The sequence below is a fragment of the Vanellus vanellus genome (genome assembly GCF_965231255.1).
Source record: "Vanellus vanellus genome assembly, chromosome: 11".
Lineage (NCBI taxonomy): Eukaryota > Metazoa > Chordata > Aves > Charadriiformes > Charadriidae > Vanellus > Vanellus vanellus.
In genome coordinates this window covers 304,995-330,396 of record NC_138916.1, presented here as the reverse complement: position 1 = coordinate 330,396, position 25,402 = coordinate 304,995, and positions in this window count along the sequence as shown.

Sequence of the window (25,402 nt, the reverse complement as noted above, 5' to 3'; positions counted from 1 at the left end):
GGCAGCAAAAGCTGGACGTTTGTCTTTTTTGCTCCGGAGGCTGCCGAAAGCGAAAACAGGTGCTTTTGAGCATGGAGTCCGCAGGAAAGCAGAGAGGGCCAAATTGTCTGGGGCATTTGAAAGAGTTCCAGGAGGCAGTGAGAACCAGCATTACTTTTGCCCGCTGGCACCTTTGCTGTGGCAGCAAAACCTGGACGTTTGTCTTTTTTGCTCCGGAGGCTGCCGAAAGCGAAAACAGGTGCTTTTGAGGATGGAGTCCGCAGGAAAGCAGAGAGGGCCAAATTGTCTGTGGCATTTGAAGAGGTTCCAGGAGGCAATGAGGACCAGCATCACTTTTCCCCGCTGGCACCTTTGCTGTGGCAGCAAAAGCTGGACGTTTGTCTTTTTTGCTCCTGAGGTTGCCGAAAGCGAAAACAGGTGCTTTTGAGGATGGAGTCCGCAGGAAAGCAGAGAGGGCCAAATTGTCTGTGGCATTTGAAGAGGTTCCAGGAGGCAATGAGGACCAGCATCACTTTTCCCCGCTGGCACCTTTGCTGTGGCAGCAAAAGCTGGACGTTTGTCTTTTTTGCTCCGGAGGCTGCCGAAAGCGAAAACAGGTGCTTTTGAGGATGGAGTCCGCAGGAAAGCAGAGAGGGCCAAATAGTCTGTGGCATTTGAAAGGGTTCCAGGAGGCAGTGAGAACCAGCATTACTTTTCCCGGCTGGCACCTTTGCTGTGGCAGCAAAAGCTGGACGTTTGTCTTTTTTGCTCCGGAGGTTGCCGAAAGCGAAAACAGGTGCTTTTGAGGATGGAGTCCGCAGGAAAGCAGAGAGGGCCAAATTGTCTGTGGCATTTGAAGAGGTTCCAGGACGCAGTGAGAACCAGCATTACTTTTACCCGCTGGCACCTCTGCTATGGCAGCAAAAGCTGGACGTTTGTCTTTTTTGCTCCGGAGGTTGCCGAAAGCGAAAACAGGTGCTTTTGAGGATGGAGTCCGCAGGAAAGCAGAGAGGGCCAAATTGACTGGGGCATTTGAAAGAGTTCTAGGAGGTAGTGAGAACCAGCATTACTTTTCCCCGCTGGCACCTTTGCTGTGGCAGCAAAAGCTGGAAGTTAGTCCTTTTTGCTCTGGAGGCTGCCGAAAGCGAAAACAGGTGCTTTTGAGGATGGAGTCCGCAGGAAAGCAGAGAGGGCCAAATTGTCTGTGGCATTTGAAGAGGTTCCAGGACGCAGTGAGAACCAGCATTACTTTTCCCCGCTGGCACCTTTGCTGTGGCAGCAAAAGCTGGACGTTTGCCTTTTTTGCTCCTGAGGCTGCCGAAAGCGAAAACAGGTGCTTTTGAGGATGGAGTCGGCAGGAAAGCAGAGAGGGCCAAATTGTCTGTTGCATTTGAAAGAGTTCCAGGAGGCAGTGAGAACCAGCATTACTTTTCCCGGCTGGCACCTTTGCTGTGGCAGCAAAAGCTGGACGTTTGTCTTTTTTGCTCTGGAGGCTGCCGAAAGCGAAAACAGGTGCTTTTGAGGATGCAGTCCGCAGGAAAGCAGAGAGGGCCAAATTGCCTGGGGCATTTGAAAGAGTTCCAGGAGGCAGTGAGAACCAGCATTACTTTTGCCCGCTGGCACCTTTGCTGTGGCAGCAAAACCTGGACGTTTGTCTTTTTTGCTCCGGAGGCTGCCGAAAGCGAAAACAGGTGCTTTTGAGGATGGAGTCCGCAGGAAAGCAGAGAGGGCCAAATTGTATGGGGCATTTGAAAGAGTTCCAGGAGGCAGTGAGAACCAGCATTACTTTTCCCGGCTGGCACCTTTGCTGTGGCAGCAAAAGCTGGACGTTTTTCTTTTTTGCTCCGGAGGCTGCCGAAAGCGAAAACAGGTGCTTTTGAGGATGGAGTCCGCAGGAAAGCAGAGAGGGCCAAAATGTCTAGGGCATTTGAAAGGGTTCCAGGAGGCAGTGAGAACCAGCATTACTTTTGCCCGCTGGAACCTTTGTTGTGGCAGGAAAACCTGGACGTTTGTCTTTTTTGCTCCTGAGGTTGCCGAAAGCGAAAACAGGTGCTTTTGAGGATGGAGTCCGCAGGAAAGCAGAGAGGGCCAAATTGTCTGTGGCATTTGAAAGGGTTCCAGGAGGCAGTGAGAACCAGCATTACTTTTCCCGGCTGGCACCTTTGCTGTGGCAGCAAAAGCTGGACGTTTGTCTTTTTTGCTCCTGAGGTTGCCGAAAGCGAAAACAGGTGCTTTTGAGGATGGAGTCCGCAGGAAAGCAGAGAGAGCCAAATTGTCTGTGGCATTTGAAGAGGTTCCAGGAGGCAGTGAGAACCAGCATTACTTTTCCCCGCTGGCACCTTTGCTGTGGCAGCAAAAGCTGGACGTTTGTCTTTTTTGCTCCGGAGGCTGCCGAAAGCGAAAACAGGTGCTTTTGAGGATGGAGTCCGCAGGAAAGCAGAGAGGGCCAAATTGTCTGTGGCATTTGAAAGAGTTCCAGGAGGCAGTGAGAACCAGCATTACTTTTCCCGGCTGGCACCTTTGCTGTGGCAGCAAAAGCTGGACGTTTGTCTTTTTTGCTCCTGAGGCTGCCGAAAGCGAAAACAGGTGCTTTTGAGGATGGAGGCCGCAGGAAAGCAGAGAGGGCCAAATTGTCTGGGGCATTTGAAAGGGTTCCAGGAGGCAGTGAGAACCAGCATTACTTTTGCCCGCTGGCACCTTCGCTGTGGCAGCAAAAGCTGGACGTTTGTCTTTTTTGCTCCGGAGGCTGCCGAAAGCGAAAACAGGTGCTTTTGAGGATGGAGTCCGCAGGAAAGCAGAGAGGGCCAAATAGTCTGTGGCATTTGAAAGGGTTCCAGGAGGCAGTGAGAACCAGCATTACTTTTCCCCGCTGGCACCTTTGCTGTGGCAGCAAAAGCTGGACGTTTGTCTTTTTTGCTCCGGAGGTTGCCGAAAGCGAAAACAGGTGCTTTTGAGGATGGAGTCCGCAGGAAAGCAGAGAGGGCCAAATTGTCTGTGGCATTTGAAGAGGTTCCAGGAGGCAATGAGGACCAGCATTACTTTTCCCCGCTGGCACCTTTGCTGTGGCAGCAAAACCTGGACGTTTGTCTTTTTTGCTCCGGAGGCTGCCGAAAGCGAAAACAGGTGCTTTTGAGCATGGAGTCCGCAGGAAAGCAGAGAGGGCCAAATTGTCTGGGGCATTTGAAAGAGTTCCAGGAGGCAGTGAGAACCAGCATTACTTTTCCCCGCTGGCACCTTTGCTGTGGCAGCAAAAGCTGGACGTTTGTCTTTTTTGCTCCGGAGGCTGCCGAAAGCGAAAACAGGTGCTTTTGAGGATGGAGTCCGCAGGAAAGCAGAGAGGGCCAAATAGTCTGTGGCATTTGAAAGGGTTCCAGGAGGCAGTGAGAACCAGCATTACTTTTCCCGGCTGGCACCTTTGCTGTGGCAGCAAAAGCTGGACGTTTGTCTTTTTTGCTCCTGAGGTTGCCGAAAGCGAAAACAGGTGCTTTTGAGGATGGAGTCCGCAGGAAAGCAGAGAGGGCCAAATTGTCTGTGGCATTTGAAGAGGTTCCAGGACGCAGTGAGAACCAGCATTACTTTTCCCCGCTGGCACCTCTGCTGTGGCAGCAAAAGCTGGACGTTTGTCTTTTTTGCTCCGGAGGCTGCCGAAAGCGAAAACAGGTGCTTTTGAGGATGGAGTCCGCAGGAAAGCAGAGAGGGCCAAATTGTCTGGGGCATTTGAAAGAGTTCCAGGAGGCAGTGAGAACCAGCATTACTTTTGCCCGCTGGCACCTTTGCTGTGGCAGCAAAACCTGGACGTTTGTCTTTTTTGCTCCGGAGGCTGCCGAAAGCGAAAACAGGTGCTTTTGAGGATGGAGTCCGCAGGAAAGCAGAGAGGGCCAAATTGTCTGGGGCATTTGAAAGAGTTCCAGGAGGCAGTGAGAACCAGCATTACTTTTGCCCGCTGGCACCTTTGCTGTGGCAGCAAAAGCTGGACGTTTGTCTTTTTTGCTCCTGAGGTTGCCGAAAGCGAAAACAGGTGCTTTTGAGGATGGAGTCCGCAGGAAAGCAGAGAGGGCCAAATTGTCTGTGGCATTTGAAGAGGTTCCAGGAGGCAATGAGGACCAGCATCACCTTTCCCCGCTGGCACCTTTGCTGTGGCAGCAAAAGCTGGACGTTTGTCTTTTTTGCTCCTGAGGTTGCCGAAAGCGAAAACAGGTGCTTTTGAGGATGGAGTCCGCAGGAAAGCAGAGAGGGCCAAATTGTCTGTGGCATTTGAAGAGGTTCCAGGAGGCAATGAGGACCAGCATTACTTTTCCCCGCTGGCACCTTTGCTGTGGCAGCAAAAGGTGGACGTTTGTCTTTTTTGCTCCTGAGGTTGCCGAAAGCGAAAACAGGTGCTTTTGAGGATGGAGTCCGCAGGAAAGCAGAGAGGGCCAAATTGTCTGTGGCATTTGAAGAGGTTCCAGGAGGCAATGAGGACCAGCATCACTTTTCCCCGCTGGCACCTTTGCTGTGGCAGCAAAAGCTGGACGTTTGTCTTTTTTGCTCCGGAGGCTGCCGAAAGCGAAAACAGGTGCTTTTGAGGATGGAGTCCGCAGGAAAGCAGAGAGGGCCAAATAGTCTGGGGCATTTGAAAGGGTTCCAGGAGGCAGTGAGAACCAGCATTACTTTTGCCCGCTGGCACCTTTGCTGTGGCAGCAAAAGCTGGACGTTTGTCTTTTTTGCTCCGGAGGTTGCCGAAAGCGAAAACAGGTGCTTTTGAGGATGGAGTCCGCAGGAAAGCAGAGAGGGCCAAATTGTCTGTGGCATTTGAAGAGGTTCCAGGACGCAGTGAGAACCAGCATTACTTTTCCCCGCTGGCACCTTTGCTGTGGCAGCAAAAGCTGGACGTTTGTCTTTTTTGCTCCGGAGGCTGCCGAAAGCGAAAACAGGTGCTTTTGAGCATGGAGTCCGCAGGAAAGCAGAGAGGGCCAAATTGTCTGGGGCATTTGAAAGAGTTCTAGGAGGTAGTGAGAACCAGCATTACTTTTCCCCGCTGGCACCTTTCTGTGGCAGCAAAAGCTGGAAGTTTGTCTTTTTTGCTCTGGAGGCTGCCGAAAGCGAAAACAGGTGCTTTTGAAGATGGAGTCCGCAGGAAAGCAGAGAGGGCCAAATTGTCTGGGGCATTTGAAAGAGTTCCAGGAGGCAGTGAGAACCAGCATTACTTTTCCCCGCTGGCACCTCTGCTGTGGCAGCAAAAGCTGGACGTTTGTCTTTTTTGCTCCTGAGGTTGCCGAAAGCGAAAACAGGTGCTTTTGAGGATGGAGTCCGCAGGAAAGCAGAGAGGGCCAAATTGTCTGTGGCATTTGAAGAGGTTCCAGGAGGCAATGAGGACCAGCATTACTTTTCCCCGCTGGCACCTTTGCTGTGGCAGCAAAACCTGGACGTTTGTCTTTTTTGCTCCTGAGGCTGCCGAAAGCGAAAACAGGTGCTTTTGAGGATGGAGTCCGCAGGAAAGCAGAGAGGGCCAAATTGTCTGTGGCATTTGAAAGAGTTCCAGGAGGCAGTGAGAACCAGCATTACTTTTCCCGGCTGGCACCTTTGCTGTGGCAGCAAAAGCTGGACGTTTGTCTTTTTTGCTCTGGAGGCTGCCGAAAGCGAAAACAGGTGCTTTTGAGGATGCAGTCCGCAGGAAAGCAGAGAGGGCCAAATTGTCTGGGGCATTTGAAAGGGTTCCAGGAGGCAGTGAGAACCAGCATTACTTTTCCCCGCTGGCACCTTTGCTGTGGCAGCAAAACCTGGACGTTTGTCTTTTTTGCTCCTGAGGTTGCCGAAAGCGAAAACAGGTGCTTTTGAGGATGGAGTCCGCAGGAAAGCAGAGAGGGCCAAATTGTCTGTGGCATTTGAAGAGGTTCCAGGAGGCAATGAGGACCAGCATCACTTTTCCCCGCTGGCACTTTTGCTGTGGCAGCAAAAGCTGGACGTTTGTCTTTTTTGCTCCTGAGGTTGCCGAAAGCGAAACAGGTGCTTTTGAGGATGGAGTCCGCAGGAAAGCAGAGAGGGCCAAATTGTCTGTGGCATTTGAAGAGGTTCCAGGAGGCAATGAGGACCAGCATTACTTTTCCCCGCTGGCACCTTTGCTGTGGCAGCAAAAGCTGGACGTTTGTCTTTTTTGCTCCGGAGGCTGCCGAAAGCGAAAACAGGTGCTTTTGAGGATGGAGTCCGCAGGAAAGCAGAGAGGGCCAAATTGTCTGGGGCATTTGAAAGGGTTCCAGGAGGCAGTGAGAACCAGCATTACTTTTGCCCGCTGGCACCTTTGCTGTGGCAGCAAAAGCTGGACATTTGTCTTTTTTGCTCCGGAGGCTGCCGAAAGCGAAAACAGGTGCTTTTGAGGATGCAGTCCGCAGGAAAGCAGAGAGGGCCAAATAGTCTGGGGCATTTGAAAGGGTTCCAGGACGCAGTGAGAACCAGCATTACTTTTCCCGGCTGGCACCTTTGCTGTGGCAGCAAAAGCTGGACGTTTGTCTTTTTTGCTCCGGAGGTTGCCGAAAGCGAAAACAGGTGCTTTTGAGGATGGAGTCCGCAGGAAAGCAGAGAGGGCCAAATTGTCTGGGGCATTTGAAGAGGTTCCAGGACGCAGTGAGAACCAGCATTACTTTTGCCCGCTGGCTCCTTTGCTGTGGCAGCAAAAGCTGGACGTTTCTCGTTTTTGCTCCGGAGGCTGCCGAAAGCGAAAACAGGTGCTTTTGAGGATGGAGTCCGCAGGAAAGCAGAGAGGGCCAAATTGTCTGGGGCATTTGAAAGAGTTCTAGGAGGTAGTGAGAACCAGCATTACTTTTCCCCGCTGGCACCTTTGCTGTGGCAGCAAAAGATGGACGTTTGTCTTTTTTGCTCTGGAGGCTGCCGAAAGCGAAAACAGGTGCTTTTGAGGATGGAGTCCGCAGGAAAGCAGAGAGGGCCAAATTGTCTGGGGCATTTGAAAGGGTTCCAGGAGGCCGTGAGAACCAGCATTACTTTTCCCCGCTGGCACCTCTGCTGTGGCAGCAAAAGCTGGACGTTTGTCTTTTTTGCTCCTGAGGATGCCGAAAGCGAAAACAGGTGCTTTTGAGGATGCAGTCCGCAGGAAAGCAGAGAGGGCCAAATTGTCTGTGGCATTTGAAAGAGTTCCAGGAGGCAGTGAGAACCAGCATTACTTTTCCCGGCTGGCACCTTTGCTGTGGCAGCAAAAGCTGGACGTTTGTCTTTTTTGCTCCGGAGGCTGCCGAAAGCGAAAACAGGTGCTTTTGAGGATGGAGTCCGCAGGAAAGCAGAGAGGGCCAAATTGTCTGTGGCATTTGAAAGGGTTCCAGGAGGCAGTGAGAACCAGCATTACTTTTCCCGGCTGGCACCTTTGCTGTGGCAGCAAAAGCTGGACGTTTGTCTTTTTTGCTCCGGAGGCTGCCGAAAGCGAAAACAGGTGCTTTTGAGGATGCAGTCCGCAGGAAAGCAGAGAGGGCCAAATTGTCTGTGGCATTTGAAGAGGTTCCAGGAGGCAATGAGGACCAGCATCACTTTTCCCCGCTGGCACCTTTGCTGTGGCAGCAAAAGCTGGACGTTTGTCTTTTTTGCTCCGGAGGCTGCCGAAAGCGAAAACAGGTGCTTTTGAAGATGGAGTCCGCAGGAAAGCAGAGAGGGCCAAATTGTCTGGGGCATTTGAAAGGGTTCCAGGAGGCAGTGAGAACCGGCATTACTTTTCCCCGCTGGCACCTCTGCTGTGGCAGCAAAACCTGGACGTTTGTCTTTTTTGCTCCTGAGGATGCCGAAAGCGAAAACAGGTGCTTTTGAGGATGGAGTCCGCAGGAAAGCAGAGAGGGCCAAATTGTCTGTGGCATTTGAAAGAGTTCCAGGAGGCAGTGAGAACCAGCATTTCTTTTGCCCGCTGGCACCTTTGCTGTGGCAGCAAAAGCTGGACGTTTGTCTTTTTTGCTCCGGAGGCTGCCGAAAGCGAAAACAGGTGCTTTTGAGGATGGAGTCCGCAGGAAAGCAGAGAGGGCCAAATTATCTGGGGCATTTGAAAGGGTTCCAGGAGGCAGTGAGAACCAGCATTACTTTTCCCCGCTGGCACCTTTGCTGTGGCAGCAAAAGCTGGACGTTTGTCTTTTTTGCTCCTGAGGTTGCCGAAAGCGAAAACAGGTGCTTTTGAGGATGGAGTCCGCAGGAAAGCAGAGAGGGCCAAATTGTCTGTGGCATTTGAAGAGGTTCCAGGAGGCAATGAGGACCAGCATTACTTTTCCCCGCTGGCACCTTTGCTGTGGCAGCAAAAGCTGGACGTTTGTCTTTTTTGCTCCGGAGGCTGCCGAAAGCGAAAACAGGTGCTTTTGAGGATGGAGTCCGCAGGAAAGCAGAGAGGGCCAAATTGTCTGGGGCATTTGAAAGGGTTCCAGGAGGCAGTGAGAACCAGCATTACTTTTCCCCGCTGGCACCTTTGCTGTGGCAGCAAAACCTGGACGTTTGTCTTTTTTGCTCCTGAGGTTGCCGAAAGCGAAAACAGGTGCTTTTGAGGATGGAGTCCGCAGGAAAGCAGAGAGGGCCAAATTGTCTGTGGCATTTGAAGAGGTTCCAGGAGGCAATGAGGACCAGCATTACTTTTCCCCGCTGGCACCTTTGCTGTGGCAGCAAAAGCTGGACGTTTGTCTTTTTTGCTCCGGAGGCTGCCGAAAGCGAAAACAGGTGCTTTTGAGGATGGAGTCCGCAGGAAAGCAGAGAGGGCCAAATTGTCTGGGGCATTTGAAAGGGTTCCAGGAGGCAGTGAGAACCAGCATTACTTTTGCCCGCTGGCACCTTTGCTGTGGCAGCAAAAGCTGGACATTTGTCTTTTTTGCTCCTGAGGATGCCGAAAGCGAAAACAGGTGCTTTTGAGGATGGAGTCCGCAGGAAAGCAGAGAGGGCCAAATTGTCTGTGGCATTTGAAGAGGTTCCAGGAGGCAATGAGGACCAGCATTACTTTTCCCCGCTGGCACCTTTGCTGTGGCAGCAAAAGCTGGACGTTTGTCTTTTTTGCTCCGGAGGCTGCCGAAAGCGAAAACAGGTGCTTTTGAGGATGGAGTCCGCAGGAAAGCAGAGAGGGCCAAATTGTCTGGGGCATTTGAAAGGGTTCCAGGAGGCAGTGAGAACCAGCATTACTTTTCCCCGCTGGCACCTTTGCTGTGGCAGCAAAACCTGGACGTTTGTCTTTTTTGCTCCTGAGGTTGCCGAAAGCGAAAACAGGTGCTTTTGAGGATGGAGTCCGCAGGAAAGCAGAGAGGGCCAAATTGTCTGTGGCATTTGAAGAGGTTCCAGGAGGCAATGAGGACCAGCATTACTTTTCCCCGCTGGCACCTTTGCTGTGGCAGCAAAAGCTGGACGTTTGTCTTTTTTGCTCCGGAGGCTGCCGAAACCGAAAACAGGTGCTTTTGAGGATGGAGTCCGCAGGAAAGCAGAGAGGGCCAAATTGTCTGGGGCATTTGAAAGGGTTCCAGGAGGCAGTGAGAACCAGCATTACTTTTGCCCGCTGGCACCTTTGCTGTGGCAGCAAAAGCTGGACATTTGTCTTTTTTGCTCCTGAGGATGCCGAAAGCGAAAACAGGTGTTTTTGAGAATGGAGTCCGCAGGAAAGCAGAGAGGGCCAAATTGTCTGTGGCTTTTGAAGAGGTTCCAGGTGGCAATGAGGACCAGCATTACTTTTCCCCGCTGGCACCTTTGCTGTGGCAGCAAAAGCTGGACGTTTGTCTTTTTTGCTCTGGAGGCTCCCGAAAGCGAAAAGAGGTGCTTTTGAGGATGGAGTCCGCAGGAAAGCAGAGAGGGCCAAATTGTCTGTGAAATTTGAAAGGGTTCCAGGAGGCAGTGAGAACCAGCATTACTTTTCCTAGCTGGCACCTTTGCTGTGGCAGCAAAAGCTGGACGTTTGTCTTTTTTGCTCCGGAGGCTGCCGAAAGCGAAAACAGGTGCTTTTGAGGATGCAGTCCGCAGGAAAGCAGAGAGGGCCAAATTGTCTGGGGCATTTGAAAGAGTTCCAGGAGGCAGTGAGAACCAGCATTTCTTTTGCCCTCTGGCACCTTTGCTGTGGCAGCAAAAGCTGGACGTTTGTCTTTTTTGCTCCGGAGGCTGCCGAAAGCGAAAACAGGTGCTTTTGAGGATGGAGTCCGCAGGAAAGCAGAGAGGGCCAAATTATCTGGGGCATTTGAAAGGGTTCCAGGAGGCAGTGACAACCAGCATTACTTTTCCCCGCTGGCACCTTTGCTGTGGCAGCAAAACCTGGACGTTTGTCTTTTTTGCTCCTGAGGTTGCCGAAAACGAAAACAGGTGCTTTTGAGGATGGAGTCCGCAGGAAAGCAGAGAGGGCCAAATTGTCTGTGGCATTTGAAGAGGTTCCAGGAGGCAATGAGGACCAGCATCACTTTTCCCCGCTGGCACTTTTGCTGTGGCAGCAAAAGCTGGACGTTTGTCTTTTTTGCTCCTGAGGTTGCCGAAAGCGAAAACAGGTGCTTTTGAGGATGGAGTCCGCAGGAAAGCAGAGAGGGCCAAATTGTCTGTGGCATTTGAAGAGGTTCCAGGAGGCAATGAGGACCAGCATTACTTTTCCCCTCTGGCACCTTTGCTGTGGCAGCAAAAGCTGGACGTTTGTTTTTTTTGCTCCGGAGGCTGCCGAAAGCGAAAACAGGTGCTTTTGAGGATGGAGTCCGCAGGAAAGCAGAGAGGGCCAAATTGTCTGGGGAATTTGAAAGGGTTCCAGGAGGCAGTGAGAACCAGCATTACTTTTGCCCGCTGGCACCTTTGCTGTGGCAGCAAAAGCTGGACATTTGTCTTTTTTGCTCCGGAGGCTGCCGAAAGAGAAAACAGGTGCTTTTGAGGATGCAGTCCGCAGGAAAGCAGAGAGGGCCAAATAGTCTGGGGCATTTGACAGGGTTCCAGGAGGCAGTGAGAACCAGCATTACTTTTCCCGGCTGGCACCTTTGCTGTGGCAGCAAAAGCTGGACGTTTGTCTTTTTTGCTCCGGAGGTTGCCGAAAGCGAAAACAGGTGCTTTTGAGGATGGAGTCCGCAGGAAAGCAGAGAGGGCCAAATTGTCTGTGGCATTTGAAGAGGTTCCAGGACGCAGTGAGAACCAGCATTACTTTTCCCCGCTGGCACCTTTGCTGTGGCAGCAAAAGCTGGACGTTTGTCTTTTTTGCTCTGGAGGCTGCCGAAAGCGAAAACAGGTGCTTTTGAGGATGGAGTCCGCAGGAAAGCAGAGAGGGCCAAATTGTCTGGGGCATTTGAAAGGGTTCCAGGAGGCCGTGAGAACCAGCATTACTTTTCCCCGCTGGCACCTCTGCTGTGGCAGCAAAAGCTGGACGTTTGTCTTTTTTGCTCCTGAGGATGCCGAAAGCGAAAACAGGTGCTTTTGAGGATGCAGTCCGCAGGAAAGCAGAGAGGGCCAAATTGTCTGTGGCATTTGAAAGAGTTCCAGGAGGCAGTGAGAACCAGCATTACTTTTCCCGGCTGGCACCTTTGCTGTGGCAGCAAAAGCTGGACGTTTGTCTTTTTTGCTCCGGAGGCTGCCGAAAGCGAAAACAGGTGCTTTTGAGGATGGAGTCCGCAGGAAAGCAGAGAGGGCCAAATTGTCTGGGGCATTTGAAAGGGTTCCAGGAGGCAGTGAGAACCAGCATTACTTTTCCCCGCTGGCACCTCTGCTGTGGCAGCAAAAACTGGACGTTTGTCTTTTTTGCTCCTGAGGTTGCCGAAAGCGAAAACAGGTGCTTTTGAGGATGGAGTCCGCAGGAAAGCAGAGAGGGCCAAATTGTCTGTGGCATTTGAAGAGGTTCCAGGAGGCAGTGAGAACCAGCATCACTTTTCCCCGCTGGCACCTCTGCTGTGGCAGCAAAAGCTGGACGTTTGTCTTTTTTGCTCCTGAGGCTGCCGAAAGCGAAAACAGGTGCTTTTGAAGATGGAGTCCGCAGGAAAGCAGAGAGGGCCAAATTGTCTGGGGCATTTGAAAGGGTTCCAGGAGGCAGTGAGAACCGGCATTAGTTTTCCCCTCTGGCACCTTTGCTGTGGCAGCAAAAGATGGACGTTTGTCTTTTTTGCTCTGGAGGCTGCCGAAAGCGAAAAGAGGTGCTTTTGAGGATGGAGTCCGCAGGAAAGCAGAGAGGGCCAAATTGTCTGGGGCATTTGAAAGGGTTCCAGGAGGCAGTGAGAACCAGCATTACTTTTCCCCGCTGGCACCTTTGCTGTGGCAGCAAAAGCTGGACGTTTGTCGTTTTTGCTCCGGAGGCTGCCGAAAGCGAAAACAGGTGCTTTTGAGGATGGAGTCCGCAGGAAAGCAGAGAGGGCCAAATTGTCTGGGGCATTTGAAAGGGTTCCAGGAGGCAGTGAGAACCAGCATTACTTTTCCCCGCTGGCACCTTTGCTGTGGCAGCAAAACCTGGACGTTTGTCTTTTTTGCTCCAGAGGTTGCCGAAAGCGAAAACAGGTGCTTTTGAGGATGGAGTCCGCAGGAAAGCAGAGAGGGCCAAATTGTCTGGGGCATTTGAAAGGGTTCCAGGAGGCAGTGAGAACCAGCATTACTTTTGCCTGCTGGCACCTTTGCTGTGGCAGCAAAACCTGGACGTTTGTCTTTTTTGCTCCGGAGGTTGCCGAAAGCGAAAACAGGTGCTTTTGAGGATGGAGTCCGCAGGAAAGTAGAGAGGGCCAAATTGTCTGTGGCATTTGAAAGAGTTCCAGGAGGCAGTGAGAACCAGCATTACTTTTCCCGGCTGGCACCTTTGCTGTGGCAGCAAAACCTGGACGTTTGTCTTTTTTGCTCCTGAGGCTGCCAAAAACAAAAACAGGTGCTTTTGAGGATGGAGTCCGCAGGAAAGCAGAGAGGGCCAAATTGTCTGGGGCATTTGAAAGAGTTCCAGGAGGCAGTGAGAACCAGCATTACTTTTCCCCGGTGGAACCTCTGCTGTGGCAGCAAAAGCTGGACGTTTGTCTTTTTTGCTCCTGAGGATGCCGAAAGCGAAAACAGGTGCTTTTGAGGATGGAGTCCGCAGGAAAGCAGAGAGGGCCAAATGGTCTGGGGCATTTGAAAGAGTTCCAGGAGGCAGTGAGAACCAGCATTACTTTTGCCCGCTGGCACCTTTGCTGTGGCAGCAAAAGCTGGACGTTTGTCTTTTTTGCTCTGGAGGCTGCCGAAAGCGAAAACAGGTGCTTTTGAGGATGGAGTCGGCAGGAAAGCAGAGAGGGCCAAATTGTCTGGGGCATTTGAAAGGGTTCCAGGAGGCAGTGAGAACCAGCATTACTTTTCCCGGCTGGCACCTTTGCTGTGGCAGCAAAAGCTGGACGTTTGTCTTTTTTGCTCCGGAGGCTGCCGAAAGGGAAAACAGGTGCTTTTGAGGATGGAGTCCGCAGGAAAGCAGAGAGGGCCAAATTGTCTGCGGCATTTGAAAGAGTTCCAGGAGGCAGTGAGAACCAGCATTACTTTTCCTAGCTGGCACCTTTGCTGTGGCAGGAAAACCTGGACGTTTGTCTTTTTTGCTCCGGAGGCTGCCGAAAGCGAAAACAGGTGCTTTTGAGGATGGAGTCCGCAGGAAAGCAGAGAGGGCCAAATTGTCTGGGGCATTTGAAAGAGTTCCAGGAGGCAGTGAGAACCAGCATTACTTTTGCCCGCTGGCACCTTTGCTGTGGCAGGAAAACCTGGACGTTTGTCTTTATTGTTCCTGAGGTTGCCGAAAGCGAAAACAGGTGCTTTTGAGGATGGAGTCCGCAGGAAAGCAGAGAGGGCCAAATTGTCTGTGGCATTTGAAGAGGTTCCAGGAGGCAATGAGGACCAGCATCACTTTTGCCCGCTGGCACCTTTGCTGTGGCAGCAAAAGCTGGACGTTTGTCTTTTTTGCTCCTGAGGTTGCCGAAAGCGAAAACAGGTGCTTTTGAGGATGGAGTCCGCAGGAAAGCAGAGAGGGCCAAATTGTCTGTGGCATTTGAAGAGGTTCCAGGAGGCAATGAGGACCAGCATTACTTTTCCCCGCTGGCACCTTTGCTGTGGCAGCAAAAGCTGGACGTTTGTCTTTTTTGCTCCGGAGGTTGCCGAAAGCGAAAACAGGTGCTTTTGAGGATGGAGTCCGCAGGAAAGCAGAGAGGGCCAAATAGTCCGGGGCATTTGAAAGGGTTCCAGGACGCAGTGAGAACCAGCATTACTTTTCCCCGCTGGCACCTTTGCTGTGGCAGCAAAAGCTGGACGTTTGTCTTTTTTGCTCCGGAGGCTGCCGAAAGCGAAAACAGGTGCTTTTGAGGATGGAGTCCGCAGGAAAGCAGAGAGGGCCAAATTGTCTGGGGCATTTGAAAGGGTTCCAGGAGGCAGTGAGAACCAGCATTACTTTTGCCCACTGGCACCTTTGCTGTGGCAGGAAAACCTGGACGTTTGTCTTTTTTGCTCCTGACGTTGCCAAAAGCCAAAACAGGTGCTTTTGAGGATGGAGTCCGCAGGAAAGCAGAGAGGGCCAAATTGTCTGTGGCATTTGAAGAGGTTCCAGGAGGCAATGAGGACCAGCATCACTTTTGCCCGCTGGCACCTTTGCTGTGGCAGCAAAAGCTGGACGTTTGTCTTTTTTGCTCCTGAGGTTGCCGAAAGCGAAAACAGGTGCTTTTGAGGATGGAGTCCGCAGGAAAGCAGAGAGGGCCAAATTGTCTGTGGCATTTGAAGAGGTTCCAGGAGGCAATGAGGACCAGCATTACTATTCCCCGCTGGCACCTTTGCTGTGGCAGCAAAAGCTGGACGTTTGTCTTTTTTGCTCCGGAGGCTGCCGAAAGCGAAAACAGGTGCTTTTGAGGATGGAGTCCGCAGGAAAGCAGAGAGGGCCAAATAGTCTGGGGCATTTGAAAGGGTTCCAGGACGCAGTGAGAACCAGCATTACTTTAACCCGCTGGCACTTTTGCTGTGGCAGCAAAAGCTGGACGTTTGTCTTTTTTGCTCCGGAGGCTGCCGAAAGCGAAAACAGGTGCTTTTGAGGATGGAGTCCGCAGGAAAGCAGAGAGGGCCAAATTGTCTGGGGCATTTGAAAGGGTTCCAGGAGGCAGTGAGAACCAGCATTACTTTTCCCCGCTGGCACCTTTGCTGTGGCAGCAAAAGCTGGACGTTTGTCTTTTTTGCTCCTGAGGATGCCGTAAGCGAAAACAGGTGCTTTGGAGGATGGAGTCCGCAGGAAAGCAGAGAGGGCCAAATAGTCTGGGGCATTTGAAAGGGTTCCAGGAGGCAGTGAGAACCAGCATTACTTTTCCCGGCTGGCACCTTTGCTGTGGCAGCAAAAGCTGGACGTTTGTCTTTTTTGCTCCGGAGGTTGCCGAAAGCGAAAACAGGTGCTTTTGAGGATGGAGTCCGCAGGAAAGCAGAGAGGGCCAAATTGTCTGTGGCATTTGAAGAGGTTCCAGGAGGCAGTGAGAACCAGCATTACTTTTCCTAGCTGGCACCTTTGCTGTGGCAGCAAAAGCTGGACGTTTGTCTTTTTTGCTCCGGAGGCTGCCGAAAGCGAAAACAGGTGCTTTTGAGGATGCAGTCCGCAGGAAAGCAGAGAGGGCCAAATTGTCTGGGGCATTTGAAAGGGTTCCAGGACGCAGTGAGAACCAGCATTTCTTTTGCCCGCTGGCACCTTTGCTGTGGCAGCAAAACCTGGACGTTTGTCTTTTTTGCTCCTGAGGATGCCGAAAGTGAAAACAGGTCCTTTTGAGGATGGAGTCCGCAGGAAAGCAGAGAGGGCCAAATTGTCTGGGGCATTTGAAAGGGTTCCAGGAGGCAGTGAGAACCAGCATTACTTTTCCCCGCTGGCACCTTTGCTGTGGCAGCAAAAGCTGGACGTTTGTCTTTTTTGCTCCTGAGGCTGCCGAAAGCGAAAACAGGTGCTTTTGAGGATGGAGTCCGCAGGAAAGCAGAGAGGGCCAAATTGTCTGTGGCATTTGAAGAGGTTCCAGGAGGCAATGAGGACCAGCATCACTTTTCCCCGCTGGCACCTTTGCTGTGGCAGCAAAAGGTGGACGTTTGTCTTTTTTGCTCTGGAGGCTGCCGAATGCGAAAAGAGGTGCTTTTGAGGATGGAGTCCGCAGGAAAGCAGAGAGGGCCAAATTGTCTGGGGCATTTGAAAGAGTTCCAGGAGGCAGTGAGAACCAGCATTACTTTTGCCCGCTGGCACCTTTGCTGTGGCAGGAAAACCTGGACGTTTGTCTTTATTGTTCCTGAGGTTGCCGAAAGCGAAAACAGGTGCTTTTGAGGATGGAGTCCGCAGGAAAGCAGAGAGGGCCAAATTGTCTGTGGCATTTGAAGAGGTTCCAGGAGGCAATGAGGACCAGCATCACTTTTCCCTGCTGGCACCTTTGCTGTGGCAGCAAAAGCTGGACGTTTGTCTTTTTTGCTCCGGAGGCTGCCGAAAGCGAAAACAGGTGCTTTTGAGGATGGAGTCCGCAGGAAAGCAGAGAGGGCCAAATTGTCTGGGGCATTTGAAAGGGTTCCAGGAGGCAGTGAGAACCAGCATTACTTTTCCCCGCTGGCACCTTTGCTGTGGCAGCAAAAGCTGGACGTTTGTCTTTTTTGCTCCGGAGGCTGCCGAAAGCGAAAACAGGTGCTTTTGAGTATGGAGTCCGCAGGAAAGCAGAGAGGGCCAAATTGTCTGGGGCATTTGAAAGAGTTCTAGGAGGTAGTGAGAACCAGCATTACTTTTCCCCGCTGGCACCTTTGCTGTGGCAGCAAAAGCTGGACGTTTGTCTTTTTTGCTCTGGAGGCTGCCGAAAGCGAAAACAGGTGCTTTTGAGGATGGAGTCCGCAGGAAAGCAGAGAGGGCCAAATTGTCTGGGGCATTTGAAAGAGTTCCAGGAGGCAGTGAGAACCAGCATTACTTTTCCCCGCTGGCACCTCTGCTGTGGCAGCAAAAGCTGGACGTTTGTCTTTTTTGCTCCTGAGGATGCCGAAAGCGAAAACAGGTGCTTTTGAGGATGGAGTCCGCAGGAAAGCAGAGAGGGCCAAATTGTCTGGGGCATTTGAAAGAGTTCCAGGAGGCAGTGAGAACCAGCATTTCTTTTGCCAGCTGGCACCTTTGCTGTGGCAGCAAAAGCTGGACGTTTGTCTTTTTTGCTCCGGAGGTTGCCGAAAGCGAAAACAGGTGCTTTTGAGGATGGAGTCCGCAGGAAAGCAGAGAGGGCCAAATTGTCTGTGGCATTTGAAGAGGTTCCAGGAGGCAATGAGGACCAGCATTACTTTTGCCCGCTGGCACCTTTGCTGTGGCAGCAAAAGCTGGACATTTGTCTTTTTTGCTCCTGAGGATGCCGAAAGCGAAAACAGGTGCTTTTGAGGATGGAGTCCGCAGGAAAGCAGAGAGGGCCAAATTGTCTGTGGCTTTTGAAGAGGTTCCAGGAGGCAGTGAGAACCAGCATTACTTTTCCCCGCTGGCACCTTTGCTGTGGCAGCAAAAGCTGGACGTTTGTCTTTTTTGCTCTGGAGGATGCCGAAAGTGAAAACAGGTGCTTTTGAGGATGGAGTCCGCAGGAAAGCAGAGAGGGCCAAATTGTCTGGGGCATTTGAAAGGGTTCCAGGAGGCAGTGAGAACCAGCATTACTTTTCCCCGCTGGCACCTTTGCTGTGGCAGCAAAACCTGGACGTTTGTCTTTTTTGCTCCTGAGGATGCCGAAAGCGAAAACAGGTGCTTTTGAGGATGGAGTCCGCAGGAAAGCAGAGAGGGCCAAATTGTCTGGGGCATTTGAAAGGGTTCCAGGAGGCAGTGAGAACCAGCATTACTTTTCCCCGCTGGCACCTTTGCTGTGGCAGCAAAAGCTGGACGTTTGTCTTTTTTGCTCCCGAGGCTGCCGAAAGCGAATACAGGTGCTTTTGAGGATGGAGTCCGCAGGAAAGCAGAGAGGGCCAAATTGTCTGGGGCATTTGAAAGGGTTCCAGGAGGCAGTGAGAACCAGCATTACTTTTGCCCGCTGGCACCTTTGCTGTGGCAGCAAAACCTGGACGTTTGTCTTTTTTGCTCCGGAGGTTGCCGAAAGCGAAAACAGGTGCTTTTGAGGATGGAGTCCGCAGGAAAGCAGAGAGGGCCAAATTGTCTGGGGCATTTGAAAGGGTTCCAGGAGGCAGTGAGAACCAGCATTACTTTTGCCCGCTGGCACCTTTGCTGTGGCAGCAAAACCTGGACGTTTGTCTTTTTTGCTCCGGAGGTTGCCGAAAGCGAAAACAGGTGCTTTTGAGGATGGAGTCCGCAGGAAAGTAGAGAGGGCCAAATTGTCTGTGGCATTTGAAAGGGTTCCAGGAGGCAGTGAGAACCAGCATTACTTTTCCCCGCTGGCACCTTTGCTGTGGCAGCAAAAGCTGGACGTTTGTCTTTTTTGCTCCAAAGGCTGCCGAAAGCGAAAACAGGTGCTTTTGAGGATGGAGTCCGCAGGAAAGCAGAGAGGGCCAAATTGTCTGGGGCATTTGAAAGGGTTCCAGGAGGCAGTGAGAACCAGCATTACTTTTCCCCGCTGGCACCTTTGCTGTGGCAGCAAAAGCTGGACGTTTGTCTTTTTTGCTCCGGAGGCTGCCGAAAGCGAAAACAGGTGCTTTTGAGTATGGAGTCCGCAGGAAAGCAGAGAGGGCCAAATTGTCTGGGGCATTTGAAAGAGTTCTAGGAGGTAGTGAGAACCAGCATTACTTTTCCCCGCTGGCACCTTTGCTGTGGCAGCAAAACCTGGACGTTTGTCTTTTTTGCTCTGGAGGCTGCCGAAAGCGAAAACAGGTGCTTTTGAGGATGGAGTCCGCAGGAAAGCAGAGAGGGCCAAATTGTCTGGGGCATTTGAAAGAGTTCCAGGAGGCAGTGAGAACCAGCATTACTTTTCCCCGCTGGCACCTCTGCTGTGGCAGCAAAAGCTGGACGTTTGTCTTTTTTGCTCCGGAGGATGCCGAAAGCGAAAACAGGTGCTTTTGAGGATGGAGTCCGCAGGAAAGCAGAGAGGGCAAAATTGTCTGGGGCATTTGAAAGAGTTCCAGGAGGCAGTGAGAACCAGCATTTCTTTTGCCAGCTGGCACCTTTGCTGTGGCAGCAAAAGCTGGACGTTTGTCTTTTTTGCTCCGGAGGTTGCCGAAAGCGAAAACAGGTGCTTTTGAGGATGGAGTCCGCAGGAAAGCAGAGAGGGCCAAATTGTCTGTGGCATTTGAAGAGGTTCCAGGAGGCAATGAGGACCAGCATTACTTTTGCCCGCTGGCACCTTTGCTGTGGCAGCAAAAGCTGGACATTTGTCTTTTTTGCTCCTGAGGATGCCGAAAGCGAAAACAGGTGCTTTTGAGGATGGAGTCCGCAGGAAAGCAGAGAGGGCCAAATTGTCTGTGGCTTTTGAAGAGGTTCCAGGAGGCAGTGAGAACCAGCATTACTTTTCCCCGCTGGCACCTTTGCTGTGGCAGCAAAACCTGGACGTTTGTCTTTTTTGCTCTGGAGGATGCCGAAAGTGAAAACAGGTGCTTTTGAGGATGGAGTCCGCAGGAAAGCAGAGAGGGCCAAATTGTCTGGGGCATTTGAAAGGGTTCCAGGAGGCAGTGAGAACCAGCATTACTTTTCCCCGCTGGCACCTTTGCTGTGGCAGCAAAACCTGGACGTTTGTCTTTTTTGCTCCTGAGGATGCCGAAAGCGAAAACAGGTGCTTTTGAGGATGGAGTCCGCAGGAAAGCAGAGAGGGCCAAATAGTCTGGGGCATTTGAAAGGGTTCCAGGAGGCAGTGAGAACCAGCATTACTTTTCCCCGCTGGCACCTTTGCTGTGGCAGCAAAAGCTGGACGTTTGTCTTTTTTGCTCCCGAGGCTGCCGAAAGCGAATACAGGTGCTTTTGAGGATGGAGTCCGCAGGAAAGCAGAGAGGGCCAAATTGTCTGGGGCATTTGAAAGGGTTCCAGGAGGCAGTGAGAACCAGCATTACTTTTGCCTGCTGGCACCTTTGCTGTGGCAGCAAAACCTGGACGTTTGTCTTTTTTGCTCCGGAGGTTGCCGAAAGCGAAAACAGGTGCTTTTGAGGATGGAGTCCGCAGGAAAGCAGAGAGGGCCAAATTGTCTGGGGCATTTGAAAGGGTTCCAGGAGGCAGTGAGAACCAGCATTACTTTTGCCCGCTGGCACCTTTGCTGTGGCAGGAAAACCTGGACGTTTGTCTTTATTGTTCCTGAGGTTGCCGAAAGCGAAAACAGGTGCTTTTGAGGATGGAGTCCGCAGGAAAGTAGAGAGGGCCAAATTGTCTGTGGCATTTGAAAGGGTTCCAGGAGGCAGTGAGAACCAGCATTACTTTTCCCCGCTGGCACCTTTGCTGTGGCAGCAAAAGCTGGACGTTTGTCTTTTTTGCTCCGGAGGCTGCCGAAAGCGAAAACAGGTGCTTTTGAGGATGGAGTCCGCAGGAAAGCAGAGAGGGCCAAATTGTCTGTGGCATTTGAAAGGGTTCCAGGAGGCAGTGAGAACCAGCATTACTTTTCCCCGCTGGCACCTCTGCTATGGCAGCAAAAGCTGGACGTTTGTCTTTTTTGCTCCTGAGGATGCCGAAAGCGAAAACAGGTGCTTTTGAGGATGGAGTCCGCAGGAAAGCAGAGAGGGCCAAATTGTCTTGGGCATTTGAAAGGGTTCCAGGAGGCAGTGAGAACCAGCATTACTTTTCCCCGGTGGCACCTCTGCTGTGGCAGCAAAAGCTGGACGTTTTCTTTTTTGCTCCGGAGGCTGCCGAAAGCGAAAACAGGTGCTTTTGAGGATGGAGTCCGCAGGAAAGCAGAGAGGGCCAAATGGTCTGGGGCATTTGAAAGAGTTCCAGGAGGCAGTGAGAACCAGCATTACTTTTGCCCGCTGGCACCTTTGCTGTGGCAGGAAAACCTGGACGTTTGTCTTTTTTGCTCCTGAGGATGCCGAAAGCGAAAACAGGTGCTTTTGAGGATGGAGTCCGCAGGAAAGCAGAGAGGGCCAAATTGTCTGTGGCATTTGAAGAGGTTCTAGGAGGCAATGAGGACCAGCATAACTTTTCCCCGCTGGCACCTTTGCTGTGGCAGCAAAAGCTGGACGTTTGTCTTTTTTGCTCCTGAGGTTGCCGAAAGCGAAAACAGGTGCTTTTGAGGATGGAGTCCGCAGGAAAGCAGAGAGGGCCAAATTGTCTGTGGCATTTGAAGAGGTTCCAGGACGCAGTGAGAACCAGCATTACTTTTCCCCGCTGGCACCTCTGCTGTGGCAGCAAAAGCTGGACGTTTGTCTTTTTTGCTCCTGAGGTTGCCGAAAGCGAAAACAGGTGCTTTTGAGGATGGAGTCCGCAGGAAAGCAGAGAGGGCCAAATTGTCTGTGGCATTTGAAAGAGTTCCAGGAGGTAGTGAGAACTAGCATTACTTTTCCCCGCTGCCACCTTTGCTGTGGCAGCAAAAGCTGGACGTTTGTCTTTTTTGCTCTGGAGGCTGCCGAAAGCGAAAACAGGTGCTTTTGAGGATGGAGTCCGCAGGAAAGCAGAGAGGGCCAAATTGTCTGGGGCATTTGAAAGGGTTCCAGGAGGCAGTGAGAACCAGCATTACTTTTCCCGGATGGCACCTTTGCTGTGGCAGCAAAAGCTGGACGTTTGTCTTTTTTGCTCCTGAGGTTGCCGAAAGCGAAAACAGGTGCTTTTGAGGATGGAGTCCGCAGGAAAGCAGAGAGGGCCAAATTGTCTAGGGCATTTTAAAGAGTTCTAGGAGGTAGTGAGAACCAGCATTACTTTTGCCCGCTGGCACCTTTGCTGTGGCAGCAAAAGCTGGACGTTTGTCTTTTTTGCTCTGGAGGCTGCCGAAAGCGAAAACAGGTGCTTTTGAGGATGGAGTCCGCAGGAAAGCAGAGAGGGCCAAATTGTCTGTGGCATTTGAAAGGGTTCCAGGAGGCAGTGAGAACCAGCATTACTTTTCCCCGCTGGCACCTCTGCTGTGGCAGCAAAAGCTGGACGTTTGTCTTTTTTGCTCCTGAGGATGCCGAAAGCGAAAACAGGTGCTTTTGAGGATGGAGTCCGCAGGAAAGCAGAGAGGGCCAAATTGTCTGGGGCATTTGAAAGAGTTCCAGGAGGTAGTGAGAACCAGCATTACTTTTGCCCGCTGGCACCTTTGCTGTGGCAGCAAAACCTGGACGTTTGTCTTTTTTGCTCCGGAGGTTGCCGAAAGCGAAAACAGGTGCTTTTGAGGATGGAGTCCGCAGGAAAGCAGAGAGGGCCAAATTGTCTGTGGCATTTGAAAGGGTTCCAGGAGGCAGTGAGAACCAGCATTACTTTTCCCCGCTGGCACCTCTGCTGTGGCAGCAAAAGCTGGACGTTTGTCTTTTTTGCTCCTGAGGTTGCCGAAAGCGAAAACAGGTGCTTTTGAGGATGGAGTCCGCAGGAAAGCAGAGAGGGCCAAATTGTCTAGGGCATTTGAAAGAGTTCCAGGAGGCAGTGAGAACCAGCATTACTTTTCCCGGCTGGCACCTTTGCTGTGGCAGCAAAACCTGGACGTTTGTCTTTTTTGCTCCGGAGGCTTCCGAAAACGAAAACAGGTGCTTTTGAGGATGGAGTCCGCAGGAAAGCAGAGAGGGCCAAATTGTCTGGGGCATTTGAAAGAGTTCCAGGAGGCAGTGAGAACCAGCATTACTTTTCACCGGTGGCACCTCTGCTGTGGCAGCAAAAGCTGGACGTTTGTCTTTTTTGCTCCTGAGGATGCCGAAAGCGAAAACAGGTGCTTTTGAGGATGGAGTCCGCAGGAAAGCAGAGAGGGCCAAATGGTCTGGGGCATTTGAAAGAGTTCCAGGAGGCAGTGAGAACCAGCATTACTTTTGCCCGCTGGCACCTTTGCTGTGGCAGGAAAACCTGGACGTTTGTCTTTTTTGCTCCTGAGGTTGCCGAAAGCGAAAACAGGTGCTTTTGAGGATGGACTCCGCAGGAAAGCAGAGAGGGCCAAATTGTCTGTGGCATTTGAAGAGGTTCCAGGAGGCAATGAGGACCAGCATAACTTTTCCCCGCTGGCACCTTTGCTGTAACAGCAAAAGCTGGACGTTTGTCTTTTTTGCTCTTGAGGTTGCCGAAAGCGAAAACAGGTACTTTTGAGGATGGAGTCCGCAGGAAAGCAGAGAGGGCCAAATTGTCTGTGGCATTTGAAGAGGTTCCAGGACGCAGTGAGAACCAGCATTACTTTTCCCCGCTGGCACCTTTGCTGTGGCAGCAAAAGCTGGACGTTTGTCTTTTTTGCTCCGGAGGTTGCCGAAAGCGAAAACAGGTGCTTTTGAGGATGGAGTCCGCAGGAAAGCAGAGAGGGCCAAATTGTCTGTGGCATTTGAAAGAGTTCTAGGAGGTAGTGAGAACTAGCATTACTTTTCCCCGCTGGCACCTTTGCTGTGGCAGCAAAAGCTGGACGTTTGTCTTTTTTGCTCTGGAGGCTGCCGAAAGCGAAAACAGGTGCTTTTGAGGATGGAGTCGGCAGGAAAGCAGAGAGGGCCAAATTGTCTGGAGCATTTGAAAGGGTTCCAGGAGGCAGTGAGAACCAGCATTACTTTTCCCGGCTGGCACCTTTGCTGTGGCAGCAAAAGCTGGACGTTTGTCTTTTTTGCTCCTGAGGCTGCCGAAAGCGAAAACAGGTGCTTTTGAGGATGGAGTCCGCAGGAAAGCAGAGAGGGCCAAATTGACTGGGGCATTTGAAAGAGTTCCAGGAGGCAGTGAGAACCAGCATTACTTTTCTCCGCTGGCACCTTTGCTGTGGCAGCAAAAGCTGGACGTTTGTCTTTTTTGCTCCGGAGGCTGCCGAAAGCGAAAACAGGTGCTTTTGAGGATGGAGTCCGCAGGAAAGCAGAGAGGGCCAAATTGTCTGGGGCATTTGAAAGAGTTCCAGGAGGCAGTGAGAACCAGCATTACTTTTGCCCGCTGGCACCTTTGCTGTGGCAGGAAAACCTGGACGTTTGTCTTTATTGTTCCTGAGGTTGCCGAAAGCGAAAACAGGTGCTTTTGAGGATGGAGTCCGCAGGAAAGCAGAGAGGGCCAAATTGTCTGTGGCATTTGAAGAGGTTCCAGGAGGCAATGAGGACCAGCATCACTTTTCCCCGCTGGCACCTTTGCTGTGGTAGCAAAAGCTGGACGTTTGTCTTTTTTGCTCCTGAGGATGCCGAAAGCGAAAACAGGTGCTTTTGAGGATGGAGTCCGCAGGAAAGCAGAGAGGGCCAAATTGTCTGTGGCATTTGAAGAGGTTCCAGGAGGCAATGAGGACCAGCATTACTTTTCCCGGCTGGCACCTTTGCTGTGGCAGCAAAAGCTGGACGTTTGTCTTTTTTGCTCCGGAGGCTGCCGAAAGCGAAAACAGGTGCTTTTGAGGATGGAGTCCGCAGGAAAGCAGAGAGGGCCAAATAGTCTGGGGCATTTGAAAGGGTTCCAGGACGCAGTGAGAACCAGCATTACTTTTCCCCGCTGGCACCTTTGCTGTGGCAGCAAAAGCTGGACGTTTGTCTTTTTTGCTCTGGAGGATGCCGAAAGTGAAAACAGGTGCTTTTGAGGATGGAGTCCGCAGGAAAGCAGAGAGGGCCAAATTGTCTGGGGCATTTGAAAGGGTTCCAGGAGGCAGTGAGAACCAGCATTACTTTTCCCCGCTGGCACCTTTGCTGTGGCAGCAAAACCTGGACGTTTGTCTTTTTTGCTCCTGAGGATGCCGAAAGCGAAAACAGGTGCTTTTGAGGATGGAGTCCGCAGGAAAGCAGAGAGGGCCAAATTGTCTGGGGCATTTGAAAGGGTTCCAGGAGGCAGTGAGAACCAGCATTACTTTTCCCCGCTGGCACCTTTGCTGTGGCAGCAAAAGCTGGACGTTTGTCTTTTTTGCTCCCGAGGCTGCCGAAAGCGAATACAGGTGCTTTTGAGGATGGAGTCCGCAGGAAAGCAGAGAGGGCCAAATTGTCTGGGGCATTTGAAAGGGTTCCAGGAGGCAGTGAGAACCAGCATTACTTTTGCCCGCTGGCACCTTTGCTGTGGCAGCAAAACCTGGACGTTTGTCTTTTTTGCTCCGGAGGTTGCCGAAAGCGAAAACAGGTGCTTTTGAGGATGGAGTCCGCAGGAAAGCAGAGAGGGCCAAATTGTCTGGGGCATTTGAAAGGGTTCCAGGAGGCAGTGAGAACCAGCATTACTTTTGCCCGCTGGCACCTTTGCTGTGGCAGCAAAACCTGGACGTTTGTCTTTTTTGCTCCGGAGGTTGCCGAAAGCGAAAACAGGTGCTTTTGAGGATGGAGTCCGCAGGAAAGTAGAGAGGGCCAAATTGTCTGTGGCATTTGAAAGGGTTCCAGGAGGCAGTGAGAACCAGCATTACTTTTCCCCGCTGGCACCTTTGCTGTGGCAGCAAAAGCTGGACGTTTGTCTTTTTTGCTCCAAAGGCTGCCGAAAGCGAAAACAGGTGCTTTTGAGGATGGAGTCCGCAGGAAAGCAGAGAGGGCCAAATTGTCTGGGGCATTTGAAAGGGTTCCAGGAGGCAGTGAGAACCAGCATTACTTTTCCCCGCTG